The sequence below is a fragment of the Coregonus lavaretus genome (genome assembly GCF_964263955.1).
Source record: "Coregonus lavaretus genome assembly, chromosome: 38".
Classification (NCBI taxonomy): domain Eukaryota; kingdom Metazoa; phylum Chordata; class Actinopteri; order Salmoniformes; family Salmonidae; genus Coregonus; species Coregonus lavaretus.
The window spans coordinates 26,550,437-26,573,032 of NC_140025.1; the positions used below are offsets into that span (position 1 = coordinate 26,550,437).

At 39.7% G+C, this 22,596-nt stretch overlaps 1 protein-coding gene across 2 annotated transcripts in view; it reads right to left on the reverse strand.

The window, feature by feature from the left end:
• Window positions 1–22,596, reverse strand: part of LOC311112393 (SLAM family member 9-like) — a 62,439-nt gene that overhangs the window by 19,428 nt on the left and 20,415 nt on the right. The window contains exons 2-5 of one of the 2 annotated variants that reach the window (XR_014610869.1): window positions 10,394–10,708; window positions 9,973–10,234; window positions 9,733–9,849; window positions 9,034–9,297 (exon numbers count right to left, since the gene is read on the reverse strand). The exons of the other annotated variant lie outside the window; for it this stretch is intronic. The gene's annotated coding sequence lies outside the window, so the exon portion shown is untranslated. Of the gene's footprint in view, window positions 1–9,033; window positions 9,298–9,732; window positions 9,850–9,972; window positions 10,235–10,393; window positions 10,709–22,596 lie in introns of those variants that run through there. 2 annotated transcript variants of the gene reach the window in all.

Sequence of the window (22,596 nt, forward strand, 5' to 3'; positions counted from 1 at the left end):
TCAAGTCCCTGCCACTGAAAAACATCCCCATAGCATGATGTTACCACCACCATGCTTCTCTGTAGGAATGGTGCCAGATTTCCTCCAGACGTGATGCTTGGAATTCAGGCCAAAGACTTCAATCTTGGTTTCATCAGCCCAGAGAATGTTGTTTCTCATGGTCTGAGAGTCTGTAGGTGCCTTTTGGCAAGCTCCAAGCGGGCTGTCATGTGCCTTTTACTGAGGAGTGGCTTCCGTCTGGCCATTCTAGCATAAAGGCCTGATTGGTGGAGTGCTGCAGAGATGGTTGTCTTTCTGGAAGGTTCTCCCATCTACACAGAGGAACTCTGGAGCTCTTTCAGAGTGACCATCAGGCTCTTGGTCACCTCCCTGACCAAGGCCCTTCTCCCCCGATTGCTCAGTTTGGCCAGGCGGCCAGCACTACGAAGAGTCTTGTTGGTTCCAAACTAATTACATTTAAGAATGATGGAGGCCACTGTGTTCTTTGGGGACCTTCAATGCTGCAGACATGTTTTGGTACCCTTCCCCAGATCTGTGCCTCAACACAATCTTGTCTTGGAGCTCTACCGATAATTCCTTCGACCTCATGGCTTGGTTTTTGCTCTGACATGCACTGTCAACTGTGGGACCTTATATAGACAGGTGTGTGCCTTCCAAATCATGTCCAATCAATTGAATTTACCACAGGTGGACTCCAGTCAAGTTGTAGAAACATCTCAAGGATGATATATGGAAACAGGATGCACCTGATCTCAATTTTGAGTCTCATAGTAAAGGGTCTGAATACTTATGTAAATAAGGTATTTCTGTTTTTAAAATGTCTAAAATCTTGTTTTCGCTTTGTCATTATGGGGAATTGTGTGTAGATTGATGATGGAAAACAATTATTTAGTCCATTTTAGAATAAGGCTGTAACGTAACAAAATGTGGAAAAAGTAAAGAGGTCTGAATACTTTCCGAATGCACTGTAAGTCCAGGCTTATGAAAATCATGAGGAGATACAGTACTTCCACTCGCTTCTCTGAGTAAGGGCTGTACGTTCTCCCTCGGTGTCTGGCAGGGTCGCCCCCTGTTGGCCAGAATCCTCCATCGCAGTCTGAGCCAGGCTGATGTCACAATCTGTGGGGTTGGACTGGAATACACTTGTGATTTTCTCCCAGAAGAGATTCACAGCAGGGTTGTGCTCAATTCAGCATGCTCTTGAATATAGGGTGGGAGTCATGTTCTGGCTGTTAAATGTGCTAAAATGGGAATACAATAGACATTTCTACTTTCAAATGGTACCTCAAAGATGGTTGGAGGGCCACACACATATCAGAGAATGCTGACTTGAATGGGAATATCAGTTGTTTAAAATTATACTGTCAATCTTCCATAGGAAACAGGGTTGGGCTCAATTCAGAATTGAATTGAGAATGCCTCATCAATTCCAATTAAATTATTGAATTTAAATTTAATTCTAATCGAAGTAGTAAACAGGATAAGGAATTGAATTAAAAGGAAATATAATTGAATTCAGTGAAATAAAAATGCCTCTTCTATTCTACAGTGCCCTCCACTAATATTGGCACACTTGGTAAATGTGAGCAAAACATTTATTGTTTATCTTCTAGGTCTTTCATTCAAAAATATTAACCAAAATCTAACATTGAAGTAAAGTAAAATAATTGAAAGAAAATGTTTATTATTATCATAAAACAAATATTTTTCTCAAATATATGTGTGCCACAATTATTGGCACTCCTTCATTCAATACTTTGTGCAACTTCTCTTTGCCAAGATAACAGCTCTGAGTCTTCTCCTATAATGCGTAATGAGGTTGGAGAACACATGGCAAGGGATCTGAGACCATTCCTCCATACAGAATCTCTCTAGATACTTCAGATTCCAAGGTCTACGCTTGTGGACTCTCCTCTTCAGCTCATCCCACAGGCTTTCTATGGGGTTTAGGTCAGGGGACTGGGATGGCCATGGCAAAACCTTGATTCTGTGGTCAGTGAACTATTTTTGTGTTGATTTTGAGGTGTGCTTTGGATCATTGTCCTGCTGGAAGATCCACCATGGCCCAGTTTAAGCTTCCTAGCAGAGGCAGTCAGGTTTTGATTTAATATCTGCTGGTACTTGATGGAGTCCATGAATCCATGTATCCTAACAAGTTGTCCAGGGCCTTTGAAAGAAAAACAGCCCCACAACATAAAGATCCACCACCATACTTCACAGTGAGGATGAGGAACTTTTCTGCATGGCTACCTTTCTGTCTATGACAACCCCACCTCTGGTGTCTGTTTCCAAAAAGCTATATTTTGGTCTCATCTAACCATAGAACCCGGTCCCATTGAAAGATTCAATAACGTTTGGCAAAATGTAGGCACTTGAGTTTGTTGTTTGATGACAGCAATGGCTTTTTTTATGGCAACCCTCCCAAACAACTTGTGGTTATGTAGGTGGCATCTGATCGTAGTTTTGGAGACAAAACCCAACTAACGTCTGCAATTCTCCAGCTGTGATCCTTGGAGATTTTTGGGCCACTCGAACCATCCTCCTCACGGTGCGTGGGGTCAATATAAACACACGTCCATTTCCAGGCCGATTGTTAACATCTCCAGTTGCTTTACACTTCTTAATTATTGCCCTGATAGTGGAAATGGGCATTTTCAACCATTGAGCTATTTTCTCATAGCCATTTCCTGATTTATGCAGCTCAACAACCTTTTGTCGCACATCATTAATGTATTCTCGGGTATTTCCCATAGTGATGGATGACTACGGGAGCTTGGCCTTTGTGTCACCTAATATTTATACCCCAGTGAATCAGGAAGTCATGGCTTACCACTTAAGTGTTCCTAATCACTCAGGTGAACTTAAAAATGTAAAATATGAATGGGAATATACTTCAGTTAGATTTTACTCATAAAAATGTCAAGGGGTGCCAATAATTGTGGAACACATGTTTCGGAGAAAAATATTTATTTCACATTTATCAAAAATCATTTTACTTCAATTAAAGATTCAATTTTTGTGAATATTTTGAATGAAAGACCAAGAGGATAAACAGCAAAAAAAAAAATCACAGCCTGTTTTGCTCATATTTACCAAGGGTGCCAATATTAGTGGAGGGCACATTGGGTGTAGTCTATGCAAATATACTTGTACATAAAACATCAAACATGTCATTATATACACGCATATAAAATATTGTTGAAACAATAGATTTTCAGGACAAACTCTTAAAATGAATGATCAAGGAAAACAACACCTGCATGTGAATATTCTAAGTTATTATATTTAATTATCACTTACGTTTCGTTCAGTATGGGGAAAATACTACATTTCCCAGAATACATTAGTTTAACCCACAAATTGACCCTGGCCTGAGGCCTTCAAAAAGAAGCCAAACAAATTTGGTGGAAGTATAATTAGTTGGCTATTATAAGCGCTAAGGTTAAAAGAGTATATGAACATTGTTTCCAGAGAAAAGTGATATATTCGTTGGTATCTGGAAGTGTGATCTGTCCGATTCAATGAAACGCTCATGTTTTATAACTGAGTGGAATTTATTTTAGTTGCACCAGAGAGGAAGAGGCGAAGCGAGAGGTTTACTCCGCCCACAGAATATAAGCCCAAGAAGTGAGAACATTTTGTATTGAGGTCAATGAAAGTGTTGAATTTGGTCGACAAAAAATGTAATTGCTAATTTGCTACGTGAGACTTATATGATTGAATAGAAGTTTGCTGCTGCCCATGCTGTCACATATTCTATAATGGTACAGATACAAAGATGGGTCCTCTATCTATCTCCTTGGCCTGTTGGTCACACATGCATCTACCCTCCCATTGGATAGAATGGTCCCACCTGATCTAGCCTCCTCCCACCTGTCTTCCATTTTTGAGGACATGCATTTCCATTGTTAAGAGTGTTCACTTGACTATCTTGTCAATATAATAGACAATCTTGAATTGCTCTGAATTAAATTCTACTTCCTGTTACTCAAACTGAAATTCGACATTTTATAGAGGGTGTAAGGGTGTGGTGAATTTCAACTCATGAGTTGAATGGAACTGAATTCCAAAATTCTGAATTGAGCCCAACCCTGATTCACAGCTAATAGGACAAAACTGAGATGCAACAGAAGATCGGATAAATGCCATGCATGAACTTCTTTGCACCCTTTTCATTGTAAACCTGAGTCTAAGCCTTGGGGGATAGTTTTTAGCTCAAACCATTCGGACTAGATAGACGATTTTGTGAAAAGTAACTTGTCGGTGTCCTCTCATGTCTGGCAAACAAAGGCACTGACAAGCGCTTATCTACCACATATGCGAATGGCCGATACAAGCAGATTCAGTGGAATGAGAAGCAGCCCATGCAAATAAACAGAAAGTCTCTAGCATTAACACAAGGGGGGCTTTCTCAATTGGATTTGCTCAACCCCTGCTTGCTCTCTCCGCCGTCCTCTCTGGGCTTTTGACAAAGGTCAAAGGTAATCAAGGAGAGGCGGCGAGGAGATGGAAAGTGGACGAAAATGCGCTTGTATGAAATGAGACTTCTTCAATCGCGCGTTATCAGGCAAATGGAATCCCAAAATAAATGTATAAAGTGATTTAAAATGAATCTAGATAGATGTCTCAGACATTTTATAAATAGAACGTTTTTTAAATGTTTGCATGGTTTACTCCGTCGAGAAAAAATTGCTGATTAAAATGGGGTGTGGCAGATTTCTAAACTCTTCCGAGAAGGACTCGGGTAGGGTACACATGTGCATCCTCGGCAAAAGGAGAGTATCAAGGAGGGGAAGACGTCTTCCGTTTGCTTACTAATGAGTTGACATTCTCCTTGACCACATCAGTTTCCGGGTCACAGAGGACAGACTTTTGCCCAAATGAGAAAAGGCAGGGTTTTATTAAATGAAACTTGATGACGCCACCAACGTCCGGCACGGACATCGACCTCTGATAGTTCCTCATTCCTCCTTCACAGCAGCCATACCTCTCTATCTGCCATTGAACCCAGTCTTGTTCATTTTCTTAAATTAAATACCATGACTGTTTTCTTATTAGCTGGGATTGTAATTTGAAATGTCTGATACAACAAACTTTGGTGATATCGTTATCAACCTACTGCATAACCCAAAAAATTTAAATAAATGTGTATGCAGGGTGTGCTATTAGCTTGCTCACACTCTTTAAGAAAGACTGATAGAATAGCTAGCATAGCTAGCCATCGCTAGCATTCACTGGTTGAAGTTGAAGTAACTTTTGAGTGTAATGGAGTGGACTATTACATGAATATATGTCAAAAACGCATCTTTTGACTAATGGGTAAAATAGTATGTTAATTGTGTAGATACTCCTCTAGGAAAACCAATGGTACAAACCCATGTCTCTATCATAATCCATTCAAAAGTGTTTACCCTTCGGGATAGCCAAAATTATGGTGACTAAATCAGTGGAGGCCAGAGAAAGAAAGTGGCCAAAAATCTGGTAAATAGCATTGTGACAGCTAGGCTGGATGCTGTGCGAGAATTAAGGCTCACTGTTGAACTCGTCATTTTTCTTGTCGAATCTGGAGGACATAAAACAATATACAGGTAATATAGATATCGATTTTGAGACATGACGTGATGTAATATTTTCATATTTTAGTACAAAAACAAGCATATCCGTGTGAAATGTCTTTTACATTTATTTCAGCTGGTTTCATGTTAATGTAGCTTTTTGCGACCAGCGGAAACAACTTTGTAGAGGACCACCACACCTCAAAAGTTACTGCGAGAAAGCGCCACCGCTCTGTCAACAGAGTTCGGTGCTTATTATCTGATGCATGAAGTTACGAAATCCGACTTTAAAAAATAAATAATAATATTAATGATATGTTAGAAAAAGACCACACTGAACGATTCACAACATGAATAATCATATTTGTCTTGGTCAAATGTATTTTATACCGTAAGGAAGTTAAATTTCATCACCAAAGCGCGTTTTCACCCACTCAGGGTAGATAGACGGGACCTATAATCCAGTTATAATACAAAAAGTGTAAACTAACTATGTGTGTCGTTATTTCTTGAATTCAGGCTTGGATGAACTGCTTTCAACGGGGAAACATTTCTTCCGTACCCCACTTCCGTGGTTTTATTTGAAAACGTCACTTCGTGTAGCTATGCTATAGATGGGGAATCAAATTAAAAGTGTAAAAGTACTTACCACTTTGTCCATGCTGCTACTGACTGAAAGCGAATGTGCGTTTTATACAGGAATGTTACTCATTTCCTGTAACGAAACATTGGAGTTTAACAAATTACAACATTGCGCAATCTGAACTTTGTGGAAAATTACATAACATTTATTCCTGGGGTCCAATCACGATTACGCAATTACATACAAAATAAAACAGTTCATAACACAACATATTATTACACTCTACCACAACACACACACACACACACACACACACACACACACACACACACACACACACACACACACACATACACACACACACATACACACACACACACACACACACACACACACACACACACATGATTTAAGCTACACTTACACAATTTACAGTCCACTGTCTCAGAGCAAAACATTGTGCATTATTATGTTCAGTATACAGTATACTGAAATATAAAAACATTCAACCACTAGATGGGGGAAAAGGATTGGACAAAAAGTTCGCTAAACAATGCTTGAATTTTTTTGGGATTTTAAAATAAATAGTGAGTAATTCACTGTTTACAGTCATAATTGTTTTCAAATTTGAAATGTACAGCTGCCTGGCATGCAAAGTGACAGGGCAAAAGGTCACATACACTTAAACTCACTAAATAGAGAATCCACCAAACAATTACAGCGGTCCCTCCTATTTGACCCTAGAAGTAGGCTTCATTAAAACCACAATCTGGAGTTGTGTTTCTGGAGAAATGTCTCTAGAGAAATGTTGCCACTCTTAAACTCATAGAAGCAGCTATGGCTTCAAGGAATGACAGTTTACACAGGTATTCTGACAACAAAAACATAAATGGGGAATAGAGTAATCTACCATCATATTTTGGGTTGTGATAGGGTATGTAAAACATGTATATATTTCAAGCATGGGTATTGATGTATTGATGACTGTTAAACATCACGAAATATACACATTTTATGACTTTAAATGAAATGAATTGGTAAGTCTTTGACTTAATATATTGAAGCTCAGTTTGAATAAGTCAAGAGATTATTTTAAAATAGTGAAAAGTTAATTATATCTTCATATTCAGTCTCAGTAACTACTCTGAAATAGAGTAGTATAAAAATGAAATAGCCTACAGTGAAACAACTTACTATGGTATCGACAGATTTGTTATTTTCGGGTCACAGTAATCTGTGCAGGCACATGCTCTGATACAAGGAGAGTGTACAGTGTCTGCATGAGTCTGCAGGAGGGAGTGATTGTATTCTTAAGGGAGGATGTGCTACATAGATAGGGACATCATATTAAACGAAACAAGCTAATTAAGAGCTACAATTGAGCCTAGACCAACATTTTGCGAAAAGCGATAAGAAGAGGAAAATGTCACTCAAGATCAAACGGCAAATCAAGATCTACCCTCAGACGTGTTTCAATACAACATACACGGTGAAAGGAAAAAATTAATCTATGGACCTTTTGTTTCTAAAGTAGCCTAACAGCCATTGCTTCTAAGCAGTATCTCAAATGCCTGCTCTTTTTATAAAATGTACACAGCTGCTATCCACTGGCAAGCTAAACAATGACCAGCTATAAAAAGATACAGGGGAGGCACCTACATTTAAACAACAAAACAGACAGTACTGAAATTAAGCTTTGGCCCAGTGTCACGCCCTGGCTCTGGGGACTCTTAAATGTTGAGCCAGGGTGTGGATTTGCTATGTTTAGTTTTTCTATGTTTTTGTTCTAGATCGTTTGATCTATGTTGGCCAGGGTGGTTCCCAATCAGAGGCAGCTGTAGCTCATTGTCTCTGATTGGGGACCATACTTAGGCAGCCTGTTTTGCACTAGTCTTGGTGGGATCTTCTATCACGATGCGCCTTGGTCCGTGTCTTCAGTCAACGATCGTGACACCCAGCAGTAGCATAGCAAACACACTAGTGAATTGGATTAAAAGATAGGTTCCAATTGTTTTAAACTATACATTGGGATTTGGGACAAAAGACCGTTGAAAAGAAGGATTATCTTGATCCTGCTACTAACTCAATGCATAGCTATTGAATTGGTCCGTATCAGTGGATGTCATTGAGACAGCTCTTTGAAAGAAGGTCTGTGAGAATGTCCTACAAAGAAAGCTTGAAATTATAATATCAGCGCAACAGGTTTTCTCCCATAACAACTGTGCCTCTAAAGGGTTTTCTGCGTGAATATATTTTTTACTTTCATTTTGTTTCAACGTCCTCTTTATGATATACCGTCCTCTCCTAGATGTGAGTTGTCATGTCGGCCTCTCATTGACTTCCCATTTTCCTCCTTCATGCTGTGTCAACATCTCTGCTGGCAGCCATGCGATGTAACAGGAGTGTATCATAAACTGATGTCAGTTCCGGGTTGTCTCTACGTGACTCCGGTTGTGGTATACTGGTTCGCTCCTCCTAGGCAGGGAGAGGGAGGGAGGTAGGGGTGGGAAGGGCGGAGAGGGACCGAGAAAGAGGGACAGGGAAAAGGGGGCAGAGAGAGGGGAGAGAAAAGGGGTGGGAAAGAAACAAAAATAAGAAAGGATCTTATGCTTCTTTATTAGAAACTTTGCGCCTGATGCGCTCTTCTCCATACTAATTTTTCTGCAGTAGGTAACTCAACTGTCAACACAACACATCTAGGATCTTTCTTGAAGCTAGTGGGAGGAACCACGAAGCCAAGCTTTAAAAGTCCACTGTAAAATACTTTCTTTTTTCTTTTTTTCTAGGGGGTAGATAAGCTTTCATATTGCAGATAGATTGTAACTTCCATCAATGTAATTGTCTGCATCACTTCCAATAAAGGCATTACTGTATACCATATGTGCTGTGTGGCTTCTCATTGTGCAACCCAACCATATCATATGGGCAAAACTGGTTGCAATGACATCAGGCCGGGTATCAGACTTAGGTGGTCTGTGCAACTCAAAACCACATTAACCCACTGGCACAGAGCTAAAGCCTACAGTTGTTGTCATGTGGGCTGCAAAAGCTTCTGTATTGTCTATCAGCCTGTAGCTTTTTTACTAACCTGATTATCTGTTCGTTTTTTAGGAGTTATCGTTGCATACTGAATATCATCTTTCACTCTTTCAGATGAATCTATGAAGACAAATAAAGGAAAGTAAATATATGTCCTACGGTGAGGTGTGACTAACTGACAGAGACATACAGACACTCAGCCCCAGGACAGGTTCTGTAAACACTCAGGACTCATTTGTTACTATGGGTACCGGTCTCTGTGCTTGCAGTCTTTTTGGTGTCAGATAAGCCAGTAATCATTGTCAGAGAGTGTGTGTGTGTGCCTTCTGCTTTTTCAACATTTAGAGAAGTTGTCTGAGATAATGACACTGTCTGACCAAGCAGAGGAAGTGTGGAAGATATGCCACTTTATTTGACCAGCATCCTGTGTTCAAGAAAACATTGACTACCTTTTCCAAAACAATACCCTTGATAGTAAAAAAATTAAATACAAAATAAATTAAAAGGTAGTCACTTTGGGGAGTGACCTCACACCTCTAAAAGAGAAATACCTGCCTTGTGAGTGTCCATTTCTACTCTTCTTTAGATAGATTGCAAGTCCAACAAGTCCTGAGGCAACCAAAACACAGATTAAAGCAATAATAAGCATACCCCGAGTCCTCTCATCACTGTCTGAAATAAATAAAACACAAGGCAATTATTAGTGTAAATATGTTTTGAATAAGCTCAACTACACTTAACTTTCACTTGGTAATTTCTATTTTCTGGATGGCTTTAATTCAAAATTGCTCTAACCTGCATCATTAGGATGACCATCTTCGGTGCAACATATTGGGACATGAACTGTCTCATTGCTGATAGGGTTAGCAGACACACAGCTGTAGGTGGAGTTGTAGTTCTTTCCCTCTACCTCCAAACGGAGAGATAGATCGGTGGTGAGGTTAGGACTGCTGGTCTGGTTTAGGATTTCCTCTCCCCTGTACAAGGTCAATGTTACCTCTTTTTCGTTGTCGACAGAACACACCACACTACAGGAGCTGCTGTCACACTCCGTCACCTGAGGTTTGGAAACAACATCTGGAAGAAAAATTATGAATATTCTGGAATTGGAAGCTATATTTAATGTTTTTGTAACAAACAGCACACACACACACACACACACACACACACACACACACACACACACACACACACACACACACACACACATACTTACTGTATACAGTGAGCTCAAACTTTTTTTTTTTTCCTCCATCTGTATTCTCCACAGAATAAACCCCAGCATCGTCTATCTGAAGGTCTTACAGGGTGAAGTATCTTGTAACATTGTTCAAGTGGAGGCGGTTTTCAAATCTCTTCTCAAGGGTGATATTGCCTTCTTTACCAGGGTACACATTTGCAATAGTGCCAAGGTCTCCATAAAGTAAATTGCCAGACGTGATCACCCTCTCTGGAAAAGAGAAAGACTGTCCCACGACACCTTTTACGTGCTGATTCTCAGACTGGACTGTTTGCTGGGAAGCACAGAGCACTGTGGACAGAGAGAGACTCAATATCAACACAATGACTGCATTCCAGGGGGACTGTAAAACAGTCGCACACTAAATCTCACAATACCCGGATAAGTGTTTAACATGTCAGTAACTGCGTCCATATGATATTGTGATCTGATGTCAGACTGCACTGAAGATGACAATGACATTCAATCATTAGTTAATTTTTGCTGCACGTCTGGAATGTAGTCACCTGCAAAGACACTACTGACTTGAGTATCACAGTCCTTCTTAGTTATTTACAGGCCTAATGTGATGGTTGGGGTCAGGAAATAATTGTTCGGACTAGTAGTTTAATGTTTTATCAGAAATTAAGTTCACATGGAAATGTATTCTCTGAGTGAGGAAAGTTCTTCCCCAATTAACTGTTGTTTTTCCCCCAAAATAAAAGTCAAGGATATCACTGAAAAAGCACATGACTTTACAGAGATATTTCATTACATTTTAGTCATTTAGCAGACACTCTTATCCAGAGCAACTTACAGTTAAGTGAGTTCATAGATTTTCATACTGGCCCCCAGTGGGAATCAAACCCACAACCCCTGGCGTTGCAAACGCCATGCTCTCCCAACTGAGCTACATCCCTGCCGGCCATTCCCTCTCCTACCCTGGACGACGGTGGCTAATTGTGCACCGCCCCATTGGTCTCCCGGTCGCGGTGGCACAGCTAGCACTGCTAGCACTGCGATGCAGTGCCTTACACCACTGCGCCACTCGGGAGACTCATTACCACCCAACATAATTTTCCACTACCGCCTCTTAAATAGCCTAGATTGTATCCTATGTATTTCAGGGTCAGAGGAACATTGCAGCATGATAGAGGACTAATGTAGCCTTTGTGTTATTTGTTATTTGTTGAAACAAGGTTTTGTGTTGACAACACAGAAAAATAGATCAGGGGCATGATGGCTGTCCTACTAGCAGGAGGAAAGAGGCAGGAATTCTGTACATATGGACACTGCAAAAATATTCTGATTATCTGCTAAATTGCTCAAATGTAATTATCTAGACAGAAGTAATGTATATCAATAATCAGTGGTGGAAAAAGTGCCCAATTGTCATACTTGATTGAAAGTAAAGATACCTTAATAAAAAATGACTCAGTAAAATACTACTTGAGTAAAAGTTTAAAAGTATTTGGTTTTAAATCTACTTAAGTATCAAAAGTAAATAAAATTGCTATAAATCATTTCAAATTCCTTATATTAAACAAACCATATGGCACGATTATCTTGTTTTTTTAATTTACGGATAGCCAGGGGCACACTCCAACACTCAGACATAATTTACAAACTAAGCATTTGTGTTTAGTGAGTCCGCCAGATCAGAGGCAGTAGGGATGACCAGGCATGTTCTCTTGATAAGTGTGTGAATTGGACAATTTTTTTGTCCTGCTAAGCATTGAAAATGTAATGAGTACTTTTGGGTGTCAGGGAAAATGTATGGAGTAAAAAGTACATTATTTTCTTTAGGAATGTAGTTAAGTAAAAGTAAAAGGTGTCAAAAATGTAAATAGTAAAGAAAATTACAGATACCCTCAAAAACTACTTAAGTAGTACTTTAAAGTATTTTTACTTAAGTACTTTAAACCGCTGTCAATAATATTCCTAAATAAAAAAGTGCTAACTGCAAAAGATTGGAAGGTTTTAGGCATTGCCGCAGGAAGTAGTTTGGGGATGGGGGTGCTGCGATTTTTGGCCGCGGTGCAGACAGCTATATCGGTCCGCTAATGCAGGACTATTAAAGGCCCACTGTACTACTTCTGTGCAAACAATACATTAATATTTTTTCCTTCTGATTTTTCTGGGGGTGCTGCAGCACCCTCAGCACCCCTACTTCCCGCGGCTATGGTTTTACGCCTTGAGTAAGGTAGAACAAATGTTTCAGTGTCACATCCTCTGAGGAGACATAGGCTTAATGTATGCAGCAGGTGGGTTCAATTAGGCATTAGGTTACCCAGGTCATTAGCTCAATAATCTGGTTATTGGCTAATAGGCCCAACAGTATATTATTGGGCTTGTACATTAACAACTTTTCAGTATTAGTTCTACAGGTGGATAGAAGAAAACTCATGCACACCCTACGAACATAATGTATTTGTCCTTCTATAGTGAACTGTATAAATTGTCTACATGAAATGTGACTGTGTCTCTGCTTGTGAACACAGACTCGTTTCCTTTCCGATCAGTCTGTCACATCGTGTGGTCTGCCTTTTTCTGTCACGTTAGTGGTTTATACCCACTGAGAAGCAGCCCCAGACAGTCTTCCCTGCATACAGGAGTCCCGTCTCACACGCAGACCTATGTGGTGAAATACGTTTCCACTGCAATTAATACTTTTCACTGCAGCGAACAGAAACGTTCTCAGTAATGCTAACGGTCAACTCGTGACTCTATAATTCTTACAGTTGTCGGATTAATGTAGACCTGATAGGGGTCTTTGGATTTCTAAAAGTGAAAGTGAAATTGCACTGGGAAAAGGAAGCTATTTTGCATGGGTGGGTAGGCCAAGGAGTGTAACTACAGTACTTTTCTACATTGTTTTCACATTCTCTAAGCAAATTAACTATGCAAATCGGTGATGAGACGATGAACATTGTGGTGATAGCTTCCCTAGTGTTGCATGTTCTTCGGCATAAGGGAGCTAGCCTCCAGCCTACATACTCCAGGCACTTGTTAATAAAGGATGCATACGGTATTACTAATATCATTATGTGTTTATGTCTCACCCACACATACTCACATACCAAAGTCCTGTTCATTTAGGATAAAGATACTTCTCAGCCCAGCCATAGGGATTGTAACAGAGGATAGACAACACACAGACAGCGACTTATGAGAAGAAAAACTGTTTAAAAATGTTTTGCCAACGTTTCAGGGGGGTTTCTGCAGCTGGCAACTGTAACAGTAAAATGACAATAATTACAACAAAGCACTGGCTATGATATCAACTTGTAATTAATTGCAATTGTGAAAATGCAGTTACAGTATTTGCAGTGTAATGGTTATTTTGAATGCAGCAAATGCAGTATAACTGCAAAATAACCAGAGTTAGGACATAACCACTACACCAGGGGTAGGCAACCCTGATCCTGGAGTGCCGCTTGCTATTCACGTTTTTGATTTAGGACAGGTGTGTTGAATTTAGGCAATCACTGAACTGAAACATTAGCTCAGTTGGTCAGGTGTGGTGCCTAGTTGGAACAAAATCCTGTAGTACCTGCGGCACTCCAGGAACAGGGTTCCCTACCCCTGCACTACACAATTACTGAATTGTATAATATAACATTAACCCTGCAGTTACAAAAGTGACTGTAACTGTGTTATTATGGATGCAGCTATTGCAGTAGCCATATAATAAAACAGCATGTGCAACTGCACAACTGCAATTATTTTTGTAGGGAAATATGTTTATCAATGGAAAATGACAGAGAATTTCAAAACAACAGTTATGAGTTATTGAGTTATTGTTCCAAGTTCCAAGAGCAGCTGGTAAAATTATGAGCTCCTAATATCTAGTATTATATATCCTATTTCAAATTATTTCGAGGAAGAGTACATTTGAGAAAAACAAGTCTAGAGCTATTTGAAGAAGAGTTCGACATTGTGAAACCTCTAGTGGATGATGAACTAAAAACTGGCATGTCTCCACTAAAAATGCCTGTAACTTCCAAAACCTTGGCTTCAAAACAGGAGGCCCACAGTACATCACTCCCTCCCTCAACTGTAGCAGCTGTTTGCACACTAAAAACATTATCGGTGAAACAAATCCAGAACTGCCTCTCCCTACTTGAAGTGGAGATTACGGAATTCAGGGAGAGCAAACAACAAGAATGTGACACTGTCCAGAAGCTGATGGAAGAGTTGAGGAACCGTGGTTCAATAGAACAGCTAAGAGAGTACACTGAACAAATGACACAGTCCAATGATGCCCTCCAAGAGGAGCTGTGTGTGGTAATGGTGGAGCTGCAGCAGAGAGAGAGGGACATCGATGCCCTCCGTCAGCAGCAAATGACTACGCCACCAACAGAGCAGCCCATCAGCCTGGTAGAAGCCCAGATGCCCCTGAGCCCATTGGAGCCTTCACCCCATCTGCCTCACAAGCCCTCAGCCTCTTAGGGTCCACCCCGACCTGCCAACCTCCCAGCCTGCCGCAGCATACCCTGACCTGCCAACCTCCCAGCCTGACATAGCCTACCCTTCCTCGCCAACCTCCCACCAGTCTGACCATGTTCAGCCAAACACACCTCCAGAGGACAGGATCCAGTTCAACCCAGGATACTTCCCAAAACAGCAGTTCTGATAGACTCTAATGGGAAGTATCTGGAATATAGGAGATTATTCCCCAGACACCAGACGGCTAAATTCTGGTGTCCCACTACTGACAGTGCACTACAACTCCTGTACCAAGTCAAGCTGGAAAATCCTGACAACCTTGCTTCACATACTGGGACAAATGACCTGCGCACAAAAGGAGTGGCTGAGGAAGTGAGATAGGTGGCAGAGAAAGCACACACCCTGTTCCCAAGGAGAAACATTATTATATCCACCCTTCTACCAAGGAAAGATCTCCCCTGGCAAATGATCCAAAATGTCAACCATAAAATCACCATGGAACTGCTCCTCACTGCCAAATGTCAGCATCTCTCACCACCACACCCTGAAATGTGTGCACTTGTAAGACCATGTATACCTGGACAATGAGGGAGTTAGAATCTTTGCCAAGGACCTGAAGGATGCCACGTTAGGCAGAGTTCCACAATCATACCAGGCCAGCAACAGAGCCCCCCCACCTCCCGCATCTCCAAGGAGAGAGAGGAGGCCAATCTCATCTCAACTGATCCAGACACAGACATCTCCAGCCCCTACCAACATGTCCGAGCCAAGCGGTGCAAGACCCAGACCAGCTCAGCCCGGCGGTGCCAAAACCAACCCAGCTCAACCCAGCAGTGCCAGACACAGCTCAGCTCAGTCCAACACAACCCAAGATTCAACAGTCTACTGGCATTACACATCTGGCTAAAATATTACTGTAGCTCTGTTGGAATCACATTTATAGATAACTTTGACACCTTCTGGAAAAAGAAGATACTATACAGGAATAACGGAGTCCATCCAAATCATCTTGGCTCCTGGACTCTGTCCACTAATTTCAAGACTGCGTTAAGACAAGTACTTCTCAATGACCCAAGACCAGCTCAGTTAATCCCTACCATTGTGACAATGAGTCGTCATAATGCTGCATCAAATGTACATTATCCCAGGGGCATTGGCAAACACAATGTAAGTAACTTAATTTATGTCCCCCTAACTGCCCTGAATACCTCTGTTGATCCTACAGCTATTGTATGCAGTAATCATGTGCATATGGCAGTATGCCCTAGTAGGAAGTCCACTGTGTGCAGCTCAACATGCACTATCAGCTCCAATATAAATAACATGAGCAAGTCTACTTCTGATAAGCTTCCCAGTAAAGCATTTAAAACAATCAATATTTTCTGGGTGATTTAAATATTGACTGGCTTTCATCAAGCTGCACACTCAAGAAAAAATGTCAAACTGTAACCAGTGTCTGCAACCTGGTTCAGGTTGTCAGTCAACCTACCAGGGTAGTTACAAATATCACAGGAATGAAATCATCAGCATGTATTGGATACTGCGTTAAATTTGCATTAAAGCACTATCCAAATCCATAGGATGTAGTGATCACAATATAGTAGCCATATCTAGGAAACCCAAAGTGTCAAAGGATGGGCCTAATATAGTGTATAAGAGGTCATACAATAAGTTTTGTAGTGATTCTTATGTTGATGGTGTAAAGAATATTTGCTGGTCTGTGGTTTGTAATGAGGAGCAACCAGATGCTGCACTTGATACATTTATGAAATTGCTTATTCCAGTTACTAATAATCAGCCACCCAAATGACTGCAAAAACTGTTAAATCCCCTTGGATTGATGAGGAATTGAAAAATTGTATGGTTGAGAGAAATGCGGCAAAAGGTATGGCAAATAAGTCTGTCAGCCCAATCAATTGACAAATGTACTGCAAATTAAGAAATCATGTGACTAAACTAAATAAAAATAAAATGAAACTAGACTATGAAACAAAAATAAATGATATAAAGAATGATAGTAAAAAGCTTTGGAGCACCTTAAATACAATTTAGGGAAAAAACGCAAACTCGGCTCCATCATTCATTGAATAAGATGGCAAATTCATCACAAAACCCACTGATATTGCCAACTACTTTAATTACTTTTTAATTGGCAAGATAAACAAACTTAGGCATGACATGCCAGCAACAAACGCTGCACTACATATCCAAGTATGTCTGACCAAATTATGAAAGACAAGTATTGTACTATTGAATTCCGTAAAGTGAGTGTGGAAGAGGTGAGGAAATTATTGTTGTTGATATGACGTGTTTATACAGGGTTTTAGGAATGAGGTCAATCCATTAGTATAGGTCACTCTTGGTGCCAGAAAGTCTGAGTGCCAGGAAGGATGGGGGGCCACTGGTGTTAATCTTAGAATGAGTATGTGATGGAATGTCCTGACTGGGGTACAAGATGATACCATTGTAGTTGGGAGTGACACCCAATAATGTTTGGCAACTGTTGGCTAGAATTGGTTTACATTATATAGTTGTTGGGTTTGAGTCCCTTAGTGTGTAAAAGCATTATAAAGTTGTTGAGTTTGAGTCCCTTAGTGTGTAAAAGCATTATAAAGTTGTTGAGTTTGAGTCCCTTAGTGTGTAAAAGCATTATAAAGTTGTTGGGTTTGAGTCCCTTAATGTTTTAAAGCATTATAAAGAATTAGTTTAATTTAAGTAATAAAGGGAAATATATATATTTTTAAAGGATATGTATGTATGTATGTATGTATGTATGTATGTATGTATGTATGTATGTATGTATGTATGTATGTATGTATGTATGTATGTGTATATATATATATATATATATATATATATATGTGTATGTATGTGTAAGTGTATATACAGTGGGGGAAAAAAGTATTTAGTCAACCACCAATTGTGCAAGTTCTCCCACTTAAAAAGATGAGAGAGGCCTGTAATTTTCATCATAGGTACACATCAACTATGACAGACAAATTGAGAATTTTTTTCTCCAGAAAATCACATTGTAGGATTTTTTATGAATTTATTTGCAAATTATGGTGGAAAATAAGTATTTGGTCACCTACAAACAAGCAAGATTTCTGGCTCTCATAGACCTGTAACTTAAGATACGCAGAGAGATTAAATTGTATGTGTGTATAATTGGTTACTAGAGATTTTATGAAGTATTAATGGAAAAATTATAACAATAATAATAATAATAATAATAATAACATAAAACTTGCACACCCACAAGTGGTGTAAAAAATATTCTGAGAAATGTTCAGAGTGGTCCCTTTATGGATCATTTGATAAAGACAAGGTTAAAGCATTGTACGGGACTTGACTTACCCCTAACCAATAAAACTATAAATGCTTATGAGATTTCCTCTACCCTGGTAATACATGTTGAAACAAAATCCATGCTCTGTTAAATAGAACCAATGAATATTGAACATGTAGAGACTTGTTAACTAAACTTAATGCTACAATTTATTGTACCCCAGATGGAGTTTTCGTTGATATCCCAAACAATGAGATATTAAACCAACGAGTAAGCAGGCAAATTGAGCCACTCCCCCAGGAGGAGTGGGGGTCTGATACTGCCTCCCAATCTATTTTGTCTCATGTGCCAGAAACCTTATGGATAGAACATTCCAATGACAGTGGACTGTTAGGCAGTGCTAGCTCAGTTATAATAACTGTTTATCTCTCCCCTCCTGAATTGACCAATGTATTTTATAAATTTGCCACATTACATATGAATCTTAAAATAATAGACATTTAATAACTGTGAAGCAGAAAGTGAATATCCAATAGAGATTGGTAACAATGTTACTCTATCTTTTTATTAAGGTATACTAAAATGAAAACAAGGCCTTCCAATACGGAGAAAGTTATCATGTTTGTTTTGTTTTGTTTTTAAAACCTTACGATAGGGGTAAAAACAGAACATTGTTTGAGAGTGATCCGTGTGTATTAGGAGTAGTGATTGAGAATGTTTTTTTTTCCTACTGGAAAGAGTAGAAGGGTATTAGTTGAAGGAAACAGGTATGGAGACTAGCGAAAGTGACAAAAACATTGATAAAGAAGGTGATGTCAAATGTAATGAGTGTTGGCAGTATGTGAATGGTAATATTAGTGGCTTTCAGATAGCACTCTAACAATGCAATATTTTTGTGAATTTAAAGATGCTGTGGTTTCTATACAAGGTCACATGACGAACAGAGGGATTGAGCATTGGGACTGATATTAAATTAGAGGCCACCATCTGGTGTTTGGGTTAAAGATACGTTTCCTGTGGAACAATAGATTGCAGCCAGTACTAACTGAACTCAAACAGGCTGTAAGGGACACAGTGGGGAAATTTGGGACAGAGGTATGAATAATTAATTGAATAAGACACGTTTTTGACAATTTCCAATTATTATTACTCAATTCTATAGTTTGGGTAGCACCAGTGATTTACGTAAAAGGTAATGTCATCAAAAACAACAATCTGTTTCCATTACGTGGAACTGTGTCCAAAATTTAAGTAGATCCAAGTAAATGTTTTTAGTACCAAATATTGCGCTGATAAGATTAAGAATTTGTAGGACTGATTAAGATGTAGCAAGAGTAAAAACTAACTACATGTTTATTTTCTTTCTTCCAGGACTTATTGAATGTCCACTACCAAGTTTTCTGATGAGTTTACCAATGATTTTGTATCTCTACCTTGGAAATGCTTTCTGAGGCAGGTGCCTTGGATATAAAGGTACCTGGATCCGGCTGTTAAGGGAGCTCCCAAATTAAGTAAGGCCTGGCCATTTTGTTTGTTTTTACCTGATAATGAATATTTGTTAGTGGTGTTAATATTGATTTATTGTGTGGGGTCTTTTTATTTTTAATTTTTTTATTTTAGTGGGTTTTTCACAGAAGTATCTATTGTCAAGAGTTTTGGTTGCACACATGTAAATTATCTTGATAAGTAATGATACTGAAAAACCCAATGTAAACCTGGTACACAAATGGTTTGAAATGTTTGTTTTTAATTAATGAGTCTGAGGTACAGGGAAAGAGAAGGGACAGAACACTCACTTAATGGGATTGAATGAACTCTGACCTCTGTTCTGACTTTCTGGTGAGGCCTGATCACCCTCACGAGAAAGGCTAGAGACATTGGTTGAGATTTAAATGTAAAGTGTAAACACTGATAATTAGGAGGAAGAAGTTTATAATTTATCAACAGTCCTATGTGTGATTCGGACCACGAATGAGGGACACCTCTCTCAAGTCTATTTGACTATTTCTTGAATTACCTTATGGGATACAATTATTTCCTTTATGGAGTTATCAAGGGTTCTAATTCTAATTTGATTTGTTATTCTAATTCATTAATTTGAATTAATGTTGTTGTTGTTTTTTTGGGACGCATGAATCACGATGTGAGTCATGTGTCCAAATGCAGAATTACCAGTCCACTGGGGACCTTTGGTAAATATGCAAATAGATTTTCTTCACATGCCTGCCTGTAAAAGGATAAATATATGTTGGTAATGGTTGACAGTTACTCCAAATGGATTGAAGTTTTCTCCACCTCCTAGTTGTATATGAAGAAGTGTATTGCTATTGTTGTGTTTGTTTGTTTTTGTCTTGCTTCAATACAAATCTCACCAGATTGGGTCTGCTGGATGGTCGGGATTTCTCCCTAAGGATTAGCCATCATCTCCCTGACCCTGTAACTATGCATTGAGGTCGCCAAGATGATAGGGGAGTATAAGCCAATTTGGGGGGAAAAAATGGTTTCAACTGTGTGTTGTTATTCTCTTTGACATTTGTCTTAGACATTTGTATTACGAATATTGGTAGTAGTAATAATTTGTCATACAGTGAATAATTTATCATTTGTCATACAGTGAATAGTTTGTCTGGATTTCCTGCATCAGAAATGCCCTAAACTAAACTGTTGTTCTGGTTTGTCCTCTCTCGAGGTGACCACAGATGGTATCTAGATGCATGGAAGGGATCATTCGGCCAAGAACAGTGTGCACCTCACCCCCTCTAACCGGCTGAAGTAATGGTGACAATGGCGTTCACAATGGTCCACCACCTGAAAAATGAGTCAGAGCCAGCAACCTGTACACAGCAGCCAGTCGAGGCTATCAATGGCCTTTTCTCTCATGCCTTTTCTCTCAGGAGTGTGACATTAGTCCACGTGGAGTGAGCATGGAGAGAGATCCCATCCAAACTTCTCTCATGCTGCTGGTGTACTGGTCTGAAAATGGACATAATGGACCTTAAAGGATGGTGGTGGCTCAGGTGAGAGATTTGTCTGCAGGGAATATCAGATTATTACCCAGATATTGAAATTGGGACATTATCAAGGGCCATCCACTTTGAACATGTGTGCCATTGGGAAGACGAACTGTAAAGCTATCTGAAGAATAAAATGAAGACATGAGTGGGGTGGTCAACCGTGCCCGTAATTGATTTAGGCTTGTTTATTTGGGGTATCAGGTTGATTATGGAGGTCTGCACACTGCGAAATGTATAGTAATTTAAACTAAGAATGCATTGAGATACCAGTCTGTCATTACCACAAATGGCAGGCGAAAAAAGTTAATGCTAGAAATATAAGATGAATATATTGTATGTCCATATAAACGTACATTCTACCAGTGTCGGTGTGTGCTAAGTTGAGGGTCTTAACTTCGAGTGATAGAACCAACATGAAGCACTAAGCACTGTCATTCTGAATTTGGGTTGGATAATTAATTGATTGGGTTCTAATTATGATTTGGAAAGGTGAGAAGTAGTGACAGAGCGATGCCCTAAAATGTGAGGAGAGCCACTAGAATGTAGCTTGGGCTAAACTTGCCCCAATCTCATTCTTATCAACGTTGGTGTGAAACTGTTATAACATGTGTTCTCTCTCTTCCCTGTGAAAGTCAATATGGTTTCTAGGTGGGATGGAACATGCACTGTTTACATTAGACAAACACACAGGCCCACCGTCTTTTGGTAGGCCAGATAATACCTTACTCCCACCCATTTCAGTAGCAGGAGTGATAACAGCCCCTTGGTGTATTAAAGGAAGAGCTAGGAGTGAGAATTGAAGGTTGTTTATAGTTTGACAAGTTTAGATGGCCCTAGTGGATTTGTTAAACAACAGGTTTTGTGTTTTGACTAGTCTCAGGGACAGTCACTGCAATCCGATTGTGGTAAGAGCTATGTAAACAAAGGTTAAACATTGAGAGATTTAGTCACCTCTGAGTCTACAGATCCCTTGTGTATGTGTTTGTATTTTAGATTGTAAAACCCAGAGTGAAGGGTTTGAGAGGTGTCTGGGGTTTATGTGTTGATTTCACTTACTGTAATGTCTCCTGAGTGGCGCAGTGGTCTAAGGCACTGCATCGCAGTGCTAACTGTGCCACTAGAGATCCTGGTTCGAATCCAGGCTCTGTCGCAGCCGGCCGCGACCGGGAGACTCATGGGTGGCGCACAATTGGCCCAGCGTCGTCCAGGGTATGGGAGGGAATGGCCGGCAGGGATGTAGCTCAGTTGATAGAGCATGGTGTTTGCAACGCCAGGGTTGTGGGTTCGATTCCCACGGGGGGCCAGTATAAAAAAATATGTATTCACTAACTGTAAGTCGCTCTGGATAAGAGCGTCTGCTAAATGACTAAAATGTAAATGTAAAATGTTAATATAAATATTTTGATAGAACCTCCTTTGATAGAAGCTATAGTCTAATGCTTACATTA